The 20,173-nt window shown below is 46.0% G+C and overlaps 1 protein-coding gene across 10 annotated transcripts in view; it reads right to left on the bottom strand.

Annotated features, from left to right (window-relative positions):
* The window catches only part of LOC726461 (protein shank), a 102,068-nt gene extending 81,950 nt beyond the window's left edge, over positions 1-20,118 (bottom strand). For 8 of the 10 annotated variants that reach the window (XM_026439091.1, XM_026439087.1, XM_026439092.1 and 5 more), the window contains exon 1: positions 19,836-20,118. The gene's annotated coding sequence lies outside the window, so the exon portion shown is untranslated. Of the gene's footprint in view, positions 1-9,844; positions 9,929-19,835 lie in introns of those variants that run through there. The other 2 variants (XM_026439084.1, XM_026439081.1) reach the window with 2 other exon arrangements.
* Between the last annotated feature and the right edge of the window lie 55 nt (positions 20,119-20,173).

Below are 20,173 nucleotides of genomic sequence, written 5' to 3' on the forward strand. Positions count from 1 at the left end.
ATATACACACTTCCGTCCTACTTTATTTTTTTTTCCTTTATCAAATTCGTTTCCATTAGAGAAATTATCTTAAAGCAAGTTCGAGTCGATTTCTTCGATTTTCCATTCATATTGAAACGAAATGAAACGAAAATTTTCCAGAGCAGAACGTGTCCCTCTCCGGGACTTTATAGAAAGTTTGTCAGACGCAGAAAAATCCTTAATCGTAGAAAGAAAAAAAGAAGAACACCACGTTTTCACTTCACGAGATGGATAATGGAAAATCGCGACACGTTCGAATTCGGTTTTACGGATTCATCGGATCGAATTGAAAAATCGATATCGCCGCGCGAGAAACGGATCGAAAGGAAAGTGGAAATGGTGGTGGAATTCGAGGGGGAGGGGAGGGGAGGGGAGGGAAGGCAAAATAAGCGAGGAGCGAACGATCGTTGCGCGGTATTCGCCCCGGGGAAACGGGATCGGCGCGATCGTGGATCGGTCGTTAGCGGAGCCGTTATCGCCATTAAATATGGCGGTGTACGGGGAGAGTCGCTTTTCAAAAACATTGGACGAGAGATGACGATTCTTCGAGATCGATCGAGAGATCGAAAGATCGATACGATTAATTAAGAAAGAAAAAAAACAAGTAGAAAGAAAGAAAGAAATTTTTAATTATTCAGCTTTTATATTGTAACATATTATTATTATTATTCGAATCGTTAAGTATCGGATAATAAATTTGTTAAATTCGATACCGTGAAAAAATTATTAACTAGGCGGAGGAATTTATCCCTGAGATCGAACGAGATCGATCGATCGATCGAAAGATCGATACGATACACCGATTAATTAAAAAAGAAAAAAAACAAGTAGAAAGAAAGAAAGAAATTTTACACAATTATTATATTATTCAACTTTTATATTATAATATATTATTATTATTATTCGAATCGTTAATTCGTTAAGTATCGGAAAATAAATTTGTTAAATTCGATACTGTGAAAAAATCATTAACTAGGCGGAGGAATTTATCGAACGAGAGATCGATATGATTAATTAAGAAAGAAAAAAAAAACAAGTAAAAAGAAAGAAAGAGATTTTAAATTATTCAGCTTTTATATTATAATATATTATTATTATTATTATTCGAATCGTTAAGTATCGGATAATAAATTTGTTAAATTCGATACCGTGAAAAAATCATTAACTAGGCGGAGGAATTTATCCCCGAGATCGAACGAGATCGATCGATCTATCGAAAGATCGATACGATTAATTAAGAAAGAAAAAAAACAAGTAGAAACAAAGAAAGAAATTTTAAATTATTCTTTTATTATAATATATTATTATTATTATTATTCGAATCGTTAAGTATCGGATAATAAATTTGTTAAATTCGATACCGTGAAAAAATCATTAACTAGGCGGAGGAATTTATCCCCGAGATCGAACGAGATCGATCGATCGATCGAAAGATCGATACGATACACCGATTAATTAAGAAAGAAAAAAAATAAGTAGAAAGAAAGAAAGAAATTTTACACAATTATTAAATTATTCAACTTTTATATTATAATATATTATTATTATTATTCGAATCGTTAATTCGTTAAGTATCGGATAATAAATTTGTTAAATTCGATACCGTGAAAAAATTATTAACTAGGCGGAGGAATTTATCCCTGAGATCGAACGAGATCGATCGATCGATCGAAAGATCGATACGATACACCGATTAATTAAAAAAGAAAAAAAACAAGTAGAAAGAAAGAAAGAAATTTTACACAATTATTATATTATTCAACTTTTATATTATAATATATTATTATTATTATTCGAATCGTTAATTCGTTAAGTATCGGAAAATAAATTTGTTAAATTCGATACTGTGAAAAAATCATTAACTAGGCGGAGGAATTTATCCCCGAGATCGAACGAGATCGATCGATCGATCGAAAAATCGATACGATACACCGATTAATTAAGAAAGAAAAAAAACAAGTAGAAAGAAAGAAAGAAATTTTAAATTATTCAGCTTTTATATTATAATATATTATTATTATTATTATTATTCGAATCGTTAATTCGTTATCGGATAATAAATTTGTTAAATTCGATACCGTGAAAAAATCATTAACTAGAATTTCCTGTTTATGAGAAAAGAACGAACTTTCTTTCGAAATATACGACTTTCTATATATTTTTTTATACTATCCCGATTTCAATATCGAAATAACTTTGATTATACGAGATTATACGTATAAATTATTATTATTATTATACGGATGGAAATATTTCGTAGGAGAAGAAATTGGACGCTTTTCGATTTTCATAAATTTTCCACGCCGAGAGAAAAATTATTCGCGTTGACAATAATCGGGGATAGCGGGCGAATAAAATTTACGACACGTTGTTTCCCCAGCCCCCGACACGTTCGCTCCTCTAAAAATATTCGTCATTAGGTGCAGGTGCGCCGGGCCTTTTACGCGGAAGAATGAGTAAGGAGACTTCCGCGAAGCGAGAAGCGAGCGCGATTGTGCATTGCGGCCTTTTCAACGCGATACCCTCCCTCTCGCGATATACGCGGTGAACCGCGATACGAAACACGACCCCTCGGCGCAAAATCAACATCCGACGCGAGCGTATCGAGTGGTGCGATAAATAAGGCAATTACGGTTGGTTAAAGGTGCGAGTCGACGATTCATCGTTAAGGATCGTTACGAAAAAAATCCGGTTCGATTGTGACTGAGGAGGAATGAAGAGACAGAGAAAAGAAAGAGAAAGAAAGAAAAATTAGGAAACGAGATAGCGAGCGAAAAAGGAGATCGAAAGAGGAGAAGTAAAAAGTTTCTTAAAATCGCAACATCGCGTGTGATACTTATATATGACGTCTCTGTTCATATAGCGTCCGTTCCATATTGCCCAGTATCGTCGATCCTGCCATTCCTCGTTTCCACGATCACGACTGGAAGAGGCGGATAAGAGATATACGTCTTAAACCGTTACCCGTCGCGGTGAGGAATCGTTGGGAAACGGTCGAGAAACCGATCCGATTGGCCAAATTGGCCGGGAGAAGAAATAAGGGCGAGGCGAATAATCGGATTCGACCGCTCGGTTCGAGGCGAACGGAAGAACTGAAGCTTCGGCAAGCGCGCGAACCGAACAATTTTTGCTTACGTTGAACCGCTTCTCGGGATCGTGTTCGATTTCAAATCGTTGGCATTCGTCCGTTGCATTCGTCGCCGGAGCACCGTTCTCAAGCACCGTCAGCAACGTTGGCGTTACGATAAGAGGAAGCGGTGAGCTCATCTTATCTGCGCACTCCGACACAAGTCCTCCCCAGCCTCGAAACCAGCGCGGTGGAGAGACAGAGAGAGAGAGAGAAACGGTAGAAGAAATCCGACAACCCGATATTTCGCTTTCGTTGCGCTCTTGCTCGACCGCTCGTTTATCCTTGGAAACAGAGAAAAATATCGCGTAGAACTTTCGACGGAATTCTACCTTATCGATCTCTCTCTTTCTCTGTCTCTCTCTAGTGCCGAAATAACGAGGAAACAGAGGGCAGGTGATCGAGCGGAGAAATACGTTGGCTCAAACGATCAAATTTCAAGCAACGCCGCGCGTTTATTGGCTCGCGTTTATTTATCCGACGGCGATAGACCGAGCGAAAACAGGGAACGGATGCGCGCGCATAACCAGCCTGCGAACGCGATCCGATGCGTTTAAAAATTATCTAGCCACTTTTCTGTAGGTGGGAAAAAAAAAATCTTCTTTCGAATAGAATTCGCGCCATTCGAGGGGATCGATTCCTGGCAAATATTTACCGGCAAATTTATCCCCCTCAACCATCGATTAAACACTCGAAAAACAAATTTTCCCTCGATTAAGGAAGACTTTTAATCTTTAGAACTTTTTTTCGAATCATACAATTATCGCTACGAAAATATTGCAACGAAATCTTTGATATCTTATCGGTGTTGATATCTGATAAATATGCAATTTTCGGAAAATTTAGAATCGAATTTTTCCACATCCCCTCTTCGCAGACTTGTCTCGTATAATAAGAAAAAAAAATGCAAAACGAAATTTTTCTTGTCCCCGGATACGGCGGGGATCCCTTCTATCGCATGTTCGATTCGATAGCAGGAAGAGAGAACGCGTGAGAACCGCGAGTGTGTCGCCCTCTCTCTCGTTTAATTGCCATCGCGGTGCGTAAACGTATCCTCGTGTACGCAAAAGCGTATCGCGGTCCATTAATTAACCGAGCGCGTTGCTCCCCGTTGCTGGAGACGTTACTGCGAGGTATTCGCGCGTCGTGCGTCTTTCTCCACAAGTGAACCGGAGACGATCGGGCGAATCGATAGAGCGCGGCACAGTCGGTGACGCTAGACGTGGCGCGCAACGTTGCGTCGAGGTTAATTTGGAGAGAGGGGGAAGAAAGCTTGCTGGCCGAGGGATGTCGAAGTGAAAACTCGTTTGCGACTCGTGTAAATTTTCTATACCGCGCGCGTATCACGCGTAGCTAAGTAAGTAGCGAGCGGTCGAGGTAGGAATTAGCACGAAGCGTACGCGGTTCAGCGCTAATTACAAACGAGATACACGCGCCTGCGTGCGCAACTCCCGTTTCCACTCCTCCCTCGCAGCCCTAGCGTTACCTTCTCGGTCGGTATCGTTGGGGCTCGCGAACGTGGATCTCTCCCCTCTCCCCTCTCCCCTCTCCCCCTCCCTTCCGCGAGGCAGAAAAAAGTGCACGTTAATCGGCGAGTCGTCTTTCAACGATATCCTTGCTTCGAGCCAGCGAAAGAAATACCGCGCGTCGCCGGGTGTCGAAAAATTCGATTCGAAACGTTTCAAACGTTCGATTCGCTCGATTAATGAAACGATGGTGGATCGTTGGACGACGAGTATCGACAATCACGTATCGGAGGGATCCCGATTGAGGAGGGGACTCGACGAAGGCAAATTATTTCCCCGCATCGTGACCGGGATAAGTTATCGTCGCGGGCACAATTTACCGTGGTGGTGCATCGTTACGGGGCACGGTCGGTCGGTCGCGGTTGAACGGCCACCGAGGAAAAAAAATGACCACCGGGCGCCGTGAACGATTCGCTTAATGGAGAAAGCGACCGCAAAGGATATCGACCAGTTTCCGGAAGGGGGAGGGGGATTAAAAGTTTATCAGGATAAACGACCGAGTCCGGGGGTCAATCGTGGGCTCGAAGAACCGTAGCGCGGCGCGTAAATAACGGTGAATCGGGCGATTATTAACAGGAAAGCGGAAAATTTTTTTCTCTCTCGCGATAAAAATTATGCAACGTTCTCTTTTTTACCGACCGATTTCTATTCCCTTTTTCCATACAGAAGCAAAGCATGTACAATTCGCCGCTTTCGCGAAGAATAAAGTTATCGAAATTTCTCTATATACAAGAAGCGATTACACACGGATAAATTAACGGTCGAGCTATACAGCTTGCAACCGAAATTACGGTCACGGAACACATCTTGCTCGACTCGATCGAGCGTTTATTAATCGAAGGGGCCTTGGCTCGGTTTAAACTCAATTGGCAATTGTGCCAAACGACTAACAAAATTCCACGAGACTAAGCGCCACGTTGCCTCGAAACTTTTTCGTTGCTAAATTTTTATTCCCTTTGGTATAACGAATTAAGAACGAGCAAAATCCGTTCATGGATCGTAGATCGAAGATCTTCGTACGAAGAGAATTCAGCGTCGCAATTGGTAGTTTCGTGGTTCAGGTCCCGGTACTAATTAAAGCGGCGACGTACGGAACGTAATAGAGGAGAAAAAGAGAAAGAGATAGAGAGAGAGAGAGAGAGAGAGAGAGAGAGAGAGAGAGAGAGAGACGTAAGACGAGTGCACACGAGCGCCGCAGATGAGCGCTCACGCGCTTCAAAGAGGCAAGGTATATCGAAACGGTTCATTGTTCGGCTCGCAATGACCGAGTGGCCAAGTGTGAGGGTCAGGGGCGCGAGGAGCAAAAGGAGAGAGAGAGGCTCGAGACCGCGTACACCGAACGTACTCGAACGGTAAGAAGCGAACCGACAAACCCGTAGAGCATCGCTCCTCGCGCTCCTCGGTCATCCTCCGTTTCCTTTTTTCTCTCTCGTTTTCTCTTTCCGTTCATTTCCCTTTTACGATCTTACGTTTCTACGATTCTTTTCTTTCTTTCTTCTCCAGGGTTCGTGAACAGGTTTCGTTCCAGCAAAGTCGCGCGATTCGAGTCACGATTCCCCTTGGCTTTCGCGTTTGTCCATCCATTCGTCGCGCGCATACCTATATATATATATATATACACTCGTGTATTTTTCCCGTCTCGCGATAGAGAAGTTTCCACGTTCGAAACGCGATTGTTCAACGCGTAGTTGAAAAGTATGGAAAATCGAGGAATTAAAGAATTAATTCTTTGTTCTCGCGATACCGCCTTCCGTCAAAGGTATTTAAAGTCGAATCGATCGGTTTAAATTCTCGCGGATCGATCGACCGTTACGGGCCGCGAAGGGATCTATTTTCGCGTTAATTAACGGCATCCAAGTTATCCGGCTGGATTATAACGGGCGATCGTTTCAACGGGGTTGGAATTTTTCACCGATCTAAGAGCTAATTTTTTCCAACGTGCTGCCACCTCGCGGGAATAAATTAGAAAACTTTAATTAACCCAAATCGCAAGGAAACGGAACGAATTTCAATTTGAACGGATACGCAACGCTCCATTTTCCTCGCTCCATTCCTTCCATGGAAACATTCGCGTCACTACGATCCTTAATGCCTTCTTGTTCACCGTTCTTTCGCGGTCCAATATCCCAGAAACACGCTTCTTTCTTCTTTATATAATTCGATAGACGACGAGAAAAAACAATCGAGATAAGAGGACGAAACGTTTTTTTCGATCACCGGCCTCGTCATCGTCCATATTCCTCCACGCTTCGAATCCAATTTCGTGTCGTTCGAGCCCACTCCAACTTAACGATGGTAACCAGTTTAAGCCCACCCTATTTCGTCTCGAGTCCCGCGGAATTAATCTTGATAGGCGATATCCGGGATCCGTGCCGACATCCTGTAAATGAAATTTCTTCCGGGGTAATCCGATTTCGCGAGGATCGATCGGAAATGGAAGTCGAGTTCGCGACAGACACCTTGTATATGGTTGGCAGAGCGTGGAATCGCGTCACAGAGAGGTTGGCCGATGCACGCAGACCACGGAAAGAAACGTACCTATACGTTTATTTTATATATATCTATATAGATATATAGATATATATATGTATATATATATATGTATGTATTACATATATATATATATATGTATAACATGGAGGCTAGGAAGCACGTAAGACGAGTGCAGCTCTTCTAACGGTAATTCCTTTAGACCAGTACCGCAACTTGTGCAACCCAGAAGAGTCGATGCTTCTGCTGCCGCTGTTTCTTCTGTTACCGAACGCTACGGCCGGCCGGCTATCTCGAGAAACGAGCCAATCATCCGTCCGCCGCTTCTTTCCTCTCGCTCCCTTTTCCTTTCTTCTTCTTTCTCTCTTTTCCCTCGACTACGAGAGAGTTCGTTCCGAGAGAGGGGCAAGGGACTCCGCCGCGGCCAGAAGATGTCGACCAGGAAAAGTAACAGTAACCTTCTCGTCCCGTGCTACCGTGAACTTGCTCGACCTCCTTGCAATTACCTTGCGATCCTCGACGCACGCGGCCCGTGCTTCGATCGCGCATCCCAGCGCCACCTTAATTGTCGCCTGCTTCGCTTCCTTCTTCCTTCCAATAGGAGGAGAGATCCTTATCTCCGTTCCCCCTCTTCCAACCGCGCGAATATTTTGTTTGACGAGGGAGAGATGTCGCGATCGTAGATTCGAAAACGACGTTCGTTCGAGCCGTTCTCTCGTCCCTCGTCTTCTTTTTCCACGAGCGTTTACATTTAGATCGTTTGGCCGGCGACCAAAGCTCGCGGTGACGACTCTCATAGGCGTTAGACAAAAGCACTGTACACGGGCTCGATCGAGAATACACACAGTGTCGGGTTACATCGACTCTCGAGTTCCACCGTTCCGTCCTTCGATCGCGCGGAATTATTGGTATCCATGCTCATTTCGCCTGGCCGTCCGCAATCGTCTTTTTTGTCCCTCTCGCGGCAAAAAGAGCAAACTTACGTACGCGTGGATAACGGTCATCTAGGAGTAAATTCTACCGACTTTTTTCCCAACTATGACTTTCAAGAATCCGTGCTTCGTTCCTCGCCCGTAATTGGCCGAGTACGACGACGAATGGAGAATCACCCGTTTAAGGCGTGCAAATTAATTCCAAAGATTTATACTTATTAGTTTCGAATTAAACTCTTTTGCCAGGATAGAAATATAATAATAGGATGGGAAAAAAAAGGAAAAGAAAATTCTTGTGGAATCAACTTTTAATCCCTTGTTCATCGCTTTCCTCGCTACATTGATGCATCTGACTTTAAATATATTATTCGTGCGCCAGACTCCATAATAGATGGAATTGTTTGTTTCGCGTTTTCCTCTTCTCGGATCGAGCCACCCGTCGACACTCGCCATTACCATCAAAGAGAGAGAGAGAGAGAAACTCAAACTCGCAGAAACATTTTCCGCTTCCATCGCGTCGTAGATTTCACGTTTATCTCGAAACTAGTTTTCCGATTTCCTGCCGTTCTCGAAACGAGTCAACGCTCCTCCTCCGCACCTCGTTTATTCAATAATTTACGCGAAAGAGGAGGAGGAAACGTTCCAATTTTAAATACTTTGGAACGAAGAAGGATCGAACTATGTAACGGGGGCTTCGTTCAAAGGCAATCGCGTCGAGAAAGTTCAACGACGATACGGCCAATTGGCAATTGCATCGTCTGATAACATAATGGACGGAATGGATGGACGGATGCGTGCACGCATTTGTCGCATCTACGCGGTGCGTTTCGCTCTGGTTATAAGTGGTGAATGGACGTGGTGGCATGGCGTTTTACTGGCGTACAGCGCTTGGTCGAATCAGTAGTAGGAAGAGAGATGGGGATTAAATTATGGAGCGGCTCAATGGATGGAATAAAATGCGTTAAATAGGTCCGAGCTGGTTGTTACTCGCGGAGGTGTCTCTGTCTTTCTTCGAAGCTTTGTCAAGGATTTATCAATCGTATTCGAAACGCGCAGAGTTCCGGTTCGTTTCGTTTCGAACAAAATATTCTCCAAGATTATAGTTTGGAGCGTTTTATAACGAAGCGTTGCGGTCAACATTTACGTCTGATCGAAACATGTTTGAGGAGAAATCAAGACTGGATAACGTTTCTAATTAATTATCGCATATATTAAAAAATATTAAATACACGCAATTTATATTGGATTTAAAAAAATTATTCTCGATCAGAATTTCGGAATAATAATGCGCGAATAACAACACTCTATATGTATTTTATCGAAGAAACGTGCCGCTTTGAAACGAAGCGAGCCGAAACGCTCCGTGCTTGAACGTACATAACACGAACCACTAATCGCTTCCTTCCAGAACGATGCGATAATTTATACCTTTCGCGGTACAAATCCAACGATCGACTCTTATCCTTAACCTTGGTGATTCGCGCGTATTTAGACGTTTGCTCGAAAACAAGTCGTTTCGATCACGGATCGTTGCATTTGTCGTACACGTATAATAAAAAACCAAATATCGAACGAATAAATTTTCTAATCCGCGATCGACTAGCTCCACATCTCCTTATCGATTATCAATATTTCTCCTCCTCTGCGAATCGCAAAAAGTGAAATAACGACAGCCCGCGCCCGAGCTGTTAATTAATGGAATTTGTTGTCGGTGAAAACATGCACGTGTATCGCGTATTTTTACTCACCCGTATACACGACACGTCACGCTCGATGGAAAGTTTTGGCTCGCCGCTCGTCGCTGTTTCGTGCGATCTCGTTTACGTTTTACAATTGAGCGCAGCGCGGCTCGATGAACGAGGGAGCGCGCATCATCATCGGAATTATTACAGCTTCCGGTGCTGTTAAGCGAATCTATAGGGTACATTGTCGCGGAAGCTGCAACTCCGCGTTGTTGCGTCATCGTCGCGCCGCGAGAGACCGCATGCGTCCGCACGAAACCTGCCACGTAGTATTATTCTCTGCCTCCGCCGATTCCCACCGATTATTCTCTCTCTCTCTCTCCCTCTCTCGCTCTCTCTCTCTCTCTCTCTCACACACACTCACACACACAATAGAGAATCGTAAATATACATGCACACACACGCCACACACCACACCACACACCACACCACACGGCACACACACACACACACACACACACACACACACACACACACACACATAGAGAATCGTAAATATACATGCACACACACGCCACACACCACACCACACACCACACCACACGGCACACACACACACATACACACACTCAAATAGAGAATCGTAAATATACAGGCCACACACCACACCACATACCACACCATACGGCACACACACACACACACACACACACACACACACACACACACACACACACACAAATAGAGAATCGTAAATATACATGCACACACACGCCACACACCACACCACACACCACACCACACGACACACACACACACACACACACACAAAATAGAAAACCATAAATATACCAACCTCTCTTTCTCTTTCTTTCACTCATTCACACACACACACACACACACACACACACACACACACACACACACACACACACAAAATAGAGAACCATAAATATACCAACCTCTCTTTCTCTTTCTTTCACTCATTTACACACACACACACACACACGCACACACACACACACACAAAAGAGAACCGTAAATATACAACTTCTTCTCTCTCTCTCTCACACTCACACACACACACACATACACTGGAAGCAAAAAGAGTCCAATGCTGTTTACGCTGTCCGTGCTGAATTTCGTTTCGAGTCCCAAAAAAAAAAATAAAAGATTGAGCATTGTTGGGAAAGGAAAAAAGGAAAACGGCGAATCGAGGAGGAGGAAGAGGCGGGTCCTTGCCTCGATACAGAAATCGCGACGAGGAGGAGGAGGAGGAGGAGGAAATTATCGAAAGGATTCGAAAGAATTCTGGAGCGGGGCGCGGATTCGCGGAGCTGCCAATTTGGCAGCGAGCTCGGGGCGATAAATCAGCGTTTAACCGAGGCGTTTGTTGGACTACCCGGGCCGACTGCGCGCGTATATATCCGCGTTCCTTCCTCCTCCAGCAACGTTGTCACGGCGCACGAAACGAAAAAACGTCAATTTATTCCAGCCGCTCCTCCACCTCGTCCACCGGTAATAACCGTAGAGGAAGTTGACGGGTTTTTGGCTCGACGATGGACGACGCTTAGCGGTATACCCTCCCTCTCCCTCTCCTCTTTTTGCCCGTGTCGAGGTGGGAATTTCAAGCAACTCCCACGAGGAGGAGATCGACGAGGGGTAGAAAAAACCGCGGCCAGAATGCCGTGCGAGAATGCGAGCGAATGGGGCAAATCTTGAGAAGGAGAGGAGGAGGGAATGGAGATGAGAGAAAAATCAATATTAATGATAATATAAGAACGGTTTCGAGAAGAAAATTTTAGGGCGAGATGCATCGAAACTCTTCCGAAACTGTGCGTACGAAGCAACGAGCAACCGAGAAGGCGAGGGGGGCAGAGGTTCGTTTTGGTCACTTGCAAGAGTTCGACCGAGTGACAGTAGAATGGGGGAGGGGGTACAGCGAGGATCGATGATCCTGAAGAGTCCCTTTTCACGGATAATACGATACGATGGGGAAGAAAGAATATATATTTCCAAAGACCAGCTGGCCTTTTCTTTTCCCCGTTAAGGTTTCCAAACCTTTTGGAAACGACGATTAAGGAAGAGAGGGACAATGCCTCTCCGCATTCTCGAAATCGAAAGAGAATCGCGTCTCCCGTTGAGAAGAGAGAAATGAGGGAGGTGGAAGGGATAGAGCGTGGAAGGAGAGGGGGAAAGGTGGCGAAGGTGGCGCCACTATTAACATCGAGGCATCGAGGCGGCCAAGAGGCGCGATTAATTTCCCACGGCTTCTCGCGTTACGTTTAATTAACATAATCCGCCCGCGGGACCTTTCTCTCGAAAAACAACGGAAAAGAGATTTAATTTAAAGGATACTTTCTCGCCTCGAATGAACTTTCGTACGTAAGATAGGATGTTTACATTTCAATTAGGGAGAAACGAATTTTTTTTTCGGCCGAGAAAGTGCGAGGAAGTACGTACCGTGAAGGATTCATTTCCAGAGCGTGTGTGGAGGAAAAAAAGAGGGAGGGGGAAAAGAAGAAGAAGAGAAGAGGAGAGAAAAGGAGAAGGAGAAGCGAGACGCGATAGCAGCGACACGACGACGGCCGACGACAACAACAACAGCAGCAGCAGCAGCAGCAGCAGTAACAAAGCGGACGAAGGCTCGCGCAGTTTCAATGGAAGTTGGAGCGCGAGCCGTGAAAGGCAAATGCGCTCGACGAGCGGGCACGAGAGGGAAAGGGGAGAGAAGAAGGCGGGCATCTTTCTCCTTTCCACCGATCGGACCCGACGGTTTCGCCTAGAACGAACTAGTTCCGCTCTCGTACGTACGTACACCCGAGTCCTACATACACCGAGCCGTGTGTCGCACGCGTGAACGAAACCGGTCCCACCTACGCGAGGCCGAGGGTTGCTCGCAGAGAGGACGGATTTGCCGGACGCGGATAGAAACCGAAAATATTCTAATTAACCGAAACGCAAGGACAAAGAACCCTATTCGAAACCCGCTTTAAATATCCTCTTTCTCTCTCTCTTTCTTTCTGATCACTGTCAACCGCGTTGAAATCTCGAAGGAGAGCTGCCTCTAAATCCCCGAATATCGGACAGTGATAAGGCATTCTGTGATTAATGGAAATCGATGACGGTGAGAGCCTCCCTTTTCTCTTTTTTCGAATCGAGAATCGTCCGTGTAACAAATCTCGAATTTTCTCGAAATGATCGTAATTCAAAAATTCTCTCGAGGACAATTCTTTCCGCCGGTGGAAACGGGCCTCGTGTTCCAAGGAAGGGAAAACTGGGCCGCGGAATGCGGTATGCCGATATTCCAACGAGTCGCCTATTCCCCCCACCACTCTCCTACCCAGCTATCCCTCGACTCGAGCGACTCGTGGCTTTCGACGATCGAAGCTTTCGTCGGGGGACGAGCGGAGCGCGAGTCGAAGGGATTGGAGAGTTGGATCCCGCCGAAACTTGGACGCCCACGCGTCTGGAAGAGAAGGAGAAGGAGCGGCGGCGCGTAGCGTGGAAGATTTATCGTCGAGTAACACCGGCAGCTCATCCTCCTCCCCTCCTAGGATCCCTTCCCTTCGTCTTTCTTCACAGGAGAATCTGCATTTCAGTTTAATTGTTCTCCACCAGAGAGCGTGCGTGATCGAGACATAACAGCCGAGCGATCGTCCTAGGTGCGAGATTAGGCAGAGAAGGTGGAGGGGGGCGCTGCTACGCGTTGTTTAATCCGGACGGGCCGAGGGAAGGCGGGGGTCGGGGGATCGAAGTCGGCAGTGATTTATTCAGGGTTATTGTCCCCGCGCGCGGGGTTTTTGTCCCGTGCAAAAGGCACTGGGCAGTGGGAGGGGGAGGGGGAGGCCACCGAAGCCGCAGCATCCGAAACGGCAACAGCTTGGACCGGTGGACGACGGCTTTTTCTACGTACGTACGTACGTGGCAGGCCGGGTGCATTGACATCGCATCGTATCGACGTAATTCCCGATGCAACGCTTCCGTATCGGTCTTACGTTTTTATTATACCTTACCGACAACTCGTTACGCCAGTCGCCCTCCCTCTCCCCTCTCCCTCCCCATTTATAAGATACACCGTCTTACTGGGTGTCGTTCCTCCGTACATATATATATACATTTCTTCAAATATTTTTCATTATCCAAGTTAATCGATCGAGAACGAATCGGGTGGCGTTGTAAAATAATTCGCTTGGATTGATCGGCGAGGAAAGAGAGAGAGAGAGAGAATCGGATCTTCGCGTTAATCGATCGAAACTTTGAACGGGGATTAGAGGTGGGGGCCGGTGTTGCCGCGTCGCGGCGTGCGTGCCACTTCCACTGCTCCTCGCGGGCCGAGAAATTGATGGCCATCCGACTTCCGCGAGACGCCGGGACACGATTGACCGGTCCCGTCATTTCCAATCTCTCTTTTGCCAACTTTTCGACTCCGCCGCGAAAAGGAACGATATTATTCGACTTTCTCCTCTCTTCCCGTATTAATTCCTGACGTAAGAATTACGAATCCAGGAGAGAGAGGGGTGATAATATAAATAATACTTCGCCTTTGTTTCGAAGGAAGAAGGAGAAGAAGAATTAGGGTCGAGCCTCCTCTTCATCCATTTTCGCGATATTTCTCTCTCTGTCTTACTTTTGAGAATTTTTGAGAAAAAGAGAGAGAGAGAGAGAGATAGGGAAGTTAGTGTTAATATTTCGTGGAAGCAACGGCGAATTTCGACCAGATCAAAGCTGCTGCTATTTAGCAGCCAGGGGTGGAAACAGCGGTCGGTTTGCAGAGAGGGGTTGGAAAAATGGTGCTATAAAAATGCTCGGACGCAAAGGTTGACTAGGATCGTGTGCATCGTACGCATCATCGAGCACCCGTGAAGAGGGATTCGTGGTATATAGGGTGGAAGGGAAAACTCGGCGGGGGCGTCAAAGAGCTCGAGAGTTGGAAAAAAAAAAAAAAATAACTCGGCGAGAGTGAACGAACAGGAAAGTACCGGAGATGGGGGGGGAGAAAAATTTACTCTTTTTTTTTTCACGCAAAAATCGAAGAATCATATCGAAGAAACAATCGAAGAAAGAGAAGATTATATATAGTCGAACGATTGCGAGAGAGAAAGAAAAGGTTTCGGTATCGATCTATTTTCCTTGCTTTTCCACCCTACGCTTTTTCGTTGGGAGACATGGGGGAAGAAAAAGGTTGTTTACGCCAACCCTGTCGCGACTGCGAAACGCAGCGGCCGTAATAAATTATCCTGGAAAGTCGTGCAACGACCCCGATATTCCATCGATATCGCAGGGGGGGAGGGGAAGCAGCGCGATTCGGCCAATTGGCGTCAGCTGGGAAAACCGTGTGATCGATAAACCGAGGCAACCGAGGCCAACTTTTCGTCTCCGCCGCTCGAGCGTTTTGCTCGAATTCTCGATGCTCGCCTTCCTTGTCGCGCATCGTAAGAATTTACGGTGAGAGAGCGAGAAGGAACGGCGGGTTGACGTTACCGACACGACCGCCGACACGTATACCGACCGAATTTCGCGTCGCGAAAGATACATCGAGGTACACAAAGTGAGGCGCGCGTGAAGAACAGAGAAGGGAAGACGATAAAGAAAAACGGAACGGACGGGAAGGCGCGACAGAAGCCATAAAGCGGCGAGAGGGGGGGGGGGAGGATATATCGGATGGTGAAACGACTCGGAAGGAGAAGAAAAATAAAGAGGGAACGGGACAGGATAAATGTTACGGCGAACGAAACACGGCCAACAATGGCAATTATGCGTCGAATCGGACGCGACAAGATGCTTTCACTGGTCGAACATCGGTGAATATAGAGAGATAGCATCTGGCGGCGACGAGGATCGTCTATTGAATGCAATAGGCTTCCGCGCTATAGGGTTCACCGACTATCGACTTTCCGCTCTTTCGCGGGGCTTCGAGATCGATTTAAGCCGGCCGTTTGTCCGAGTGATACCGAAACCCGATCGATCCAAAAAAAAAAAAATATCCGCTTATCTTCCCTTCCCGTTATTTCTCAAACATCGATCCACCTTCTATCGTATGAATTTTTAACGATCATTTGAAACACACATACATATATATACATACGACTGTTGGTCTACTTAAAAAACGAGCGTGGTCATGACAATAAATAACAATACAGCATTCTAACGGCATTCCCTCGTCTCTTTTAAAACACCGATGTGTTTCGCGTTTCTCGTGCAAACGCAATCACGAAACACACCTTCGAAACTTAGACTCTCTGCATTCCGTTCGGGAACCAAGTTAAAAGAAAGAATACCTCGCTCGCGATCGAGGAAAACTAATATACGAATTTACAACCAACCGTTATTATTTTCGATTCGACTCGAATTATCTCGAAGGGGGGGGGATAAGATAAAGGGCGGAGAAGGAAACGAAAGATGGAGGCGGACACAGGGTCGGTCGGGTGAATGCTGGGTGGAAACGACGTCGGTGGCGTCGCCGCCGGTAGCGGGCGCCTATATTGATTTTGGGCCGAGGGCGGCGGGGAGGCGGGCGGAGGGGAAGGGCCGCGACGTTGCGAGCCGAGTCGAGCCGAGTCGAGAGACAGAGACAGAGACAGTCGTAGAGGATACGCGCGCCGATTCGTCTTTATCTTTTCTCTCTCTCTCTCTTTTTTTTTCTCGACGAATACAGTTCAAAATACGATTCGAGAGAGAGTCTGGAAAACTTTTTCTCAAACTCTCCCTCTCTGACTCTGGTTTTTTAATATCGGAAGAAAACAGCCGCGTTGACCTTATTTCTCCCTTCCCCTCCCTGAATTCATCCACGATCTTTCATATCGTGGATTCAATTTCAAATTCCAAGTCTCTGGGAAAAAATATCCCGCCTCCTTTCCTTCACCCTTTTTTTTTTTTTTTTTTAATATCCCTATATTGCTCTTTCGAGAGGTTGCTTTCTCTCTCAAAAAAAAAAAATTATCAGGCAGAAAATTATCACTCAGAACGGTGCAAGCAGAGCACGCACATCGGAAGAGAACGGAGTCGATTAATTTTAAAGGCGAGGGGGTAAGAGGGGGGCGCCATTCACCGCGCCGATCCTTTGTCGCGTGTCGCTTTATTGTTTACGAGCAATTTCGCAGGACAACGACCCGCGAAAGATGTATTATGCAAACGCTTCCCCGGGACATACCCCTTTTTTTCGAGGGGGGGGAGAGGCGTGAAAGAACTCTTTTCTTCGTCGAAATCGAGGCGGCGATGGCGAGAGAGTTAGCGTTATCGTGCGCGAGAGAGAGAGAATTTATCATCGATGACGCGCGTTACACGCGCAAAATCGAAGAAAAATATATCGAGATAAACAGGCTCGAGGAGATCGAGACCGGAAGAGAGACGTTATTTTTAACCATTGAGCACGCTGTGACGTCGTGTTCGATCGTAATTGTCAATCCTTATGAGGAGGGGGGGAGAACACGTTCGTTTCGATAACGCAAGGATCGGAAGAGAAAAATCGCCGGTCGCTCCATAATTCGTTTAGTTTGAATCAGGAACAATCGAGACGTTTCATAAGCGGGAGATCGAGAGAGACGTCTAATCCGACGAAACGAAACGAAACGAAACTTTATTGCGTCTTGTTCTCCACCTGTTATCAACTTGGGCATAATTGGCCAAGATAAGGCGGCACGGGTATCCTTGAGCCGTGAAACGATAAATCATCCTAGCTACGTAGCGACGTGCGTGTTGTTCATTTACGTACGAATACCGGCATCGTCGCATTATCTCGCTCGTGCATCTGGATTGGATGACATAAAGCGCACCTCGTATAAGCGATAACGATAAGCGGGGAAGGAAATCGTGGAGACCGAACGCCTTTCGAATCAATTTAATTAATTCGAGAGACGCTCCGTTTACCCGAATTGCGCCCCATCGTTTCTCTCTTTCTTTCTTCTCGAGCATGCGCCGAGGCGAGTCGAGTTCGCGAGAAAAAGTCATTCGCGTGAATCGTGAACGGGGATGTTTTTCAAAGCTGCCAATTAACCGCGACGAAATTACGGGGATCGGCATTATAAGCGTTTTCGATCATTCGGCCGACTCATCCTCGCCAATTTTCCGCGATGCTGTCAGCTGTTCGTGGCCGTGAGAGAGAGAGAGAGAGAGAGAGAGAGAGACGCCGGGTTACATCACTGATTACCAGCGTTACGAGCAGTGTGAAACGTCTGAAAGGTTGGCTCGTTACGCTCGACTCGTGGCCGCGAGAACCATGAACGGAAGCCAATTGATTCGTGTCAACGATATATATTTCGTTGCTTTTTCCACCTATCGCGCTTATTGGCCGCGATCCGCGCATCCAACCGTTCAGATCGGCGATGGCGAGCTTTGACTAATGGCCACGCGAATAATTCTCGCCCCGTCATCCCGCGCAACGTTGCTATTGGCGAATCGAAAAATTCGCAAACTCACGTGCAAATGTCTCGCGCGATTTTTCAAAACGCGAGGTAATCACGCCGCGAGGAGGAGAAGGAGGAGGTCGAATGTCAGGCAAACAGGAAATGAGATGGAAAAAGGATTGTTCGTGAGAAAGGAATAACGCCTCCTCCGTTCCAGCCTCTGATCCAGAGAACGCGCGACCTCCATCGTGGAAGCATATGAACAGCAACGAACGGCCCAAGGATCCCTCTTATCTGACCCCGCGAACGGAAAAATGCGCGCGGCATTTACTTTGCACCTGTATATTTCATCGAGATACTAACGAGATCGCGCTAGGGAAATCCTCTCTCGACGCCCGTTACACGTCTCTCCCTAGCCCTTCTCCGTGAAATACGACCGCTCGTGCCGGAATTCAACAACGGAATCTCGCTGAAATTCTAAATAAGACACGACACCACGCCGCGCATGACTTTACCTCGAGTCGACGAACCTCCACCGTGTCTTTTACGACTATCTACGCCGGGCGAATACTCCACGCCATTGCGGCGTAGGTGTAGAACGAGTCTCTGTGAAATTCTTCTGAAACGAGCGTGATTTCGCGATACGATTCGATACGCCGATTTCGTTTTAACCGAGAACTTTTTTTTTTACTTCGAGCGGTCGATTAGGTCGTAAAACGACCTAAAGGAGAAAAAAAGAGGCGAATCGTGTCCCATTGGATCGAACGCAATCAGCCTTCGACGGGTTACGTAAACAAAATAAACATTTACGTGCACGAAAACCTGTTGTCGGAGACAGATATGCAGGGGAAACGTTACACGTGCCAAAGTACTTCGAGAAAAGCGTGCTCTATTTGAGTTACACGCTCGCGCGACTCGTCACCGGATAGCAAAAAACCGTTTGTTTACCAGCGAAATATCCTTGGCCGAAAATTTGTGGATTCCAAGACGCAATCGTCGCGTGTTGACAAAATGGAGTTACGTTTTCGAGTAGAGAATAAAATCGAAATACATTTTGCGAAATATAACAACGATTGTTTCCGCACCACGCTTGTATCCGAGTAAACTGTACAGAAAATCGAAATTTTCGAGAGCTTCCATTTTGCATTAATCCGAATCGATGGTTAAAAATTGTAAAAATTGCTGGGATAAACGAGAGCGATATTGACGATAGCCATTAGTAAATTCATCGAATTTCTTTTTCATTTCGGAATAAACGTTTTGATTTTCTCGATTAGCAGAGCATTGATCAGCCAACAACATCAAATTCTATGGAAACGGAAATATCAAACAAAACACGGAAGGTCGATCTACGACGTTATTAATCGCGAACGTTCGGCGCATTTCAAATCGATTGACGACCACGCTATAACACATTGTGAAATAATTATTATCGTCGGTGATGAAATAATTGTCGGTGATAGAGAAATTTAAGTGGTACGTCGATAAAAAAAGTCGCAGTAATAGAAACGTCATATAAAAATCGTCGCCAAAGACGTGTCGTCATGATCGTTACGAAATGCAGCAAAACTCTACGTTATCGACGCGAGTCGTTTTTTTAAATTACGAAAAACCAGAAACAATTCATCGATCGAATTCAATGGTGATGATTTCATTCGTGTTTGCGTGTCGCGATCGATTAACACGAGCCAGGAAAGATCAAAGATACTCACTACTGACGAAGAAGATGACGTTTCAACGAAATTCGTTCGGGAGTGGTGAGAAACGCGCTGTTCAATTTCTCTCTTCTATCGAGTTCTTCTTCTCACTAGTCGATCAAGTTCGTTTAACACTACTCGTCCGTTGGACGGTCACACTAGCACTTCCGTAAGAACACTTTAAAGCACGAGCAACGTTAAATCGACACCCTCGTTTTCGCGCCGAGGCGCGCGTTTGACGTATATCACAAACACGGGACGACCACAAATACGTCTTACCGGTCTGAACTCACGCTCGCGACTACCCACAACCTCCAACGCCGCGATCGCAGCGCCGCATCTGGAAGCCGACC

Source organism: Apis mellifera, linkage group LG2 (assembly GCF_003254395.2).
Source record: "Apis mellifera strain DH4 linkage group LG2, Amel_HAv3.1, whole genome shotgun sequence".
Classification (NCBI taxonomy): domain Eukaryota; kingdom Metazoa; phylum Arthropoda; class Insecta; order Hymenoptera; family Apidae; genus Apis; species Apis mellifera.